Below are 3,082 nucleotides of genomic sequence, written 5' to 3'. Positions count from 1 at the left end.
GAATAATGTGTATCTATATAGTGCGTATTGTATACTGTACAGTGTATGTTATTATTCGTATATTGTTGAGTGTAATTATGTGTATAACAGATGTTTAAATTGTGTTGTGTTAATTTGATGTTATTGTAAATTGGTATATGTCTCATCACTGTCACGACTGCTATGTTGATCGGAACTGCACCCAAGAATTTCACACACCATTGCACTTGTGTATATGGCTGTGTGACAATAAAGTGATTTGATTTAATTTGATTTGAGAGGAAGTTCTGAGTTCTGAAATTTACAGTATGTTTTATAGTAAAGTTACCTCTTATTTGTCTAAATATCGAGGAAAATTTGATTCTCCATTTCATGACCCATTTAACTTTGTTTAGCTTCACCCAAATATTAGCGAATTAGCAAATATATTAAAAAATGTTTTATAAAATATTAGCGAGTTACATAGTATTGGCAAATTGACTATTGTAAGACGCCAAGTTGGCTACTAAAATCATTCCACCAGCGTATTGAGTACAGTTAGCTAACCGTGCTGAGAACAGTTTGCCGAATGATGCTCAAGTACAAATGGTACTGGCACAGTTCCTCACCGAGCTCAGAACCGTTCGGACCGATGGTGGAAAAGTGATTTATGCTATTTGCTGTCATTTGCTAGACAAGGAGCAAGATTTTTTAATATGTCATAATGATGTGTGTGAAACTGGGGTTATTCCAAAACCCTGCACTTCCCACTCGTAACACTCCATCAGGTAGTTCAGGATCAGTATAAAATCAGTATACCAGAAATGGAGAGAGAAAATGGAGAGAGAGGGGACAGCAACACTGTCAAGTGTCAAATTAGATTGAAAAATGGTTTTAAAAAGTTAATAAAACAGAAGTACTCACCAGTTGGCTGGGAAATTAATTAAAATTTTCAACATCACATGGTTTAAGTGGAAAGCCCAATAGTAGTAGTAGTAGTAGTAGTAATAATCATAATGTATGATACAGTTTCATGGCTAGTAAGAAATGTATATAGCTTGTAAATATTCTTATTTCACCTGCCATTGGTGACAGTGATGATGAGAATGGTAGTAATCACTACAGTAAAGGCAGTAAACACTATTAAATGCATAGTTTAAGTTAATTTACCTGCTTAGTTAACTGTTTGAACATTAATTCGTTCTTTAGTCTTATTGAATATGCAATAATTTCTGTTTATTTTTATTAATAATGATAGAGTGATAGTTGTGAGATCATACTGTAAGAGGCCCAAAGTCAAAAGAGTACAGGGGGCAAATAATCCTAGCAGTGCCTGTTTCCTTCATTTTGTTTCTCTCTCTCGATGCATCAACATTACAATCCCTGTAACTTGATAAATAGAAGTTCACAAGAGCAATACTTTCTGTATGTCCTCTGTTGTTGAGACTCATTTTGAGAAGAGAATCTTCATCTTCTTTTGGCTGCTCCCATTAGGGGTCACCACAGCGGTACATCTGTGATCCGCATATTTGACTTGGCACAGGTTTTATGCCAGATGCCCTTCCTGACACAACCCCCAGTGGCTGGGGGACTTTCACTCACACCTATGGGGCAATTTAGAGTCTACAATTCACTTAACCTGTATGTTTTTAGACTTGTGGGGGAAACTGGAGAACCTGGAGGAAACCCACACAAACTCGGGGAGAACATGCAAACTCAACACAGAGAGGCCCAGTTGAGCTGGGACTTGAGCCTGGGATGTTCTTGCTGTGAGGCGACAGTGCTAACCACACTGAGCCACCGTGCCACCCCAGTTTTTGAAGAGAATAATAATAATAATTATTATTATTAATAGAATATTATGACCCCATTAATATGCATTTCTAAATAATTTCTAACTGGAGCAAACACACAGTTCGCTGCAAATCAAATGTCAGGCTATGAATAAAAGATTAACCATAAACTGCTTCATTAATGAGGCCTGTGGTGGAATGACCCACCCCTCCCTCTCATCATCATCGCTTTGCCTTTGAGGGCAGTCCTTCAGCCAGGCTCACAATGGGAGTGGGACGGAGAGAGGAGGGGTGCAATTTAACAAGCCTTTTTTGGGCAGTGGATGAGGATGCACAGCTGATAAGAGTGGAACCTCATCAACTTAGCCATTAAAATGCAGAGCACGCCTCTCCTCGGGAAGCCAGCTTCTATCTCCTTGTGTGCAAACAGGCATCCTCACAGGTCTAGGAGCAGAGCAGGGAGGGTACCGGGCAAATTAGGTGCATGCTGGGGGTCCAGTGGTGTGGGTCGGCTTACCAAATTAGATGCACCGCTGGGGGTTGGAGCCGGTGTCATCCTCCCCGCCCATATCCTGGGCCAATACTTTGGGCACTCTCCAACCTACACAACGTCACGTCTCACCACGAGGATGACAGATTTCCCTTGTTTTTTGGACATTAACCCCCTTGGACACTTTATTCACACCGTCTTTTTCCAGAGCAGCCTGTATTTCTCCTGAGGTTACCTGTGGGTGTTTCTTTGTATCCCGAACAATTCTTCTGGCAGTTGTGGCTGAAATCTTTCTTGGTCTACCTGACCTTGGCTTGGTATCAAGAGATCCCTGAATTTTCCACATCTTAATAAGTGTTTGAACAGTACTGACTGGCATTTTCAAGGCTTTGGATATATTTTTATATCCTTTTCCATCTATATAAAAAGTTCCATTACCTTGTTACGCAGGTCTTTTGACAGTTCTTTTCTGCTCCCCATGGCTTAGTATCTAGCCTGCTCAGTGCATCCACGTGAGAGCTAACAAACTCATTGACTATTTATACACAGACAATAATTGCAATTTTAAAAGCCACAGGTGTGGGAAATTAACCTTTAATTGCCATTTAAACCTGTGTGTGTCACCATGTGTGTCTGTAACAAGGCCAAACATTCAAGGGTATGTAAACTTTTGATCAGGGCCATTTGGGTGATTTCTGTTATCATTATGATTTAAAAAGGAGCCAAACAACTATGTGATAATAAATGGCTTCATATGATCACTATCCTTAAATAAAAGACAAGTTTTTTTTTGCATGATCAGTCATATTTTCAAAATCAATGCCAAAATTTCACAAATTCT

The sequence above is a fragment of the Myxocyprinus asiaticus genome, chromosome 31 (assembly GCF_019703515.2).
Source record: "Myxocyprinus asiaticus isolate MX2 ecotype Aquarium Trade chromosome 31, UBuf_Myxa_2, whole genome shotgun sequence".
Lineage (NCBI taxonomy): Eukaryota > Metazoa > Chordata > Actinopteri > Cypriniformes > Catostomidae > Myxocyprinus > Myxocyprinus asiaticus.
Note: the sequence above shows the minus strand (reverse complement) of the source record.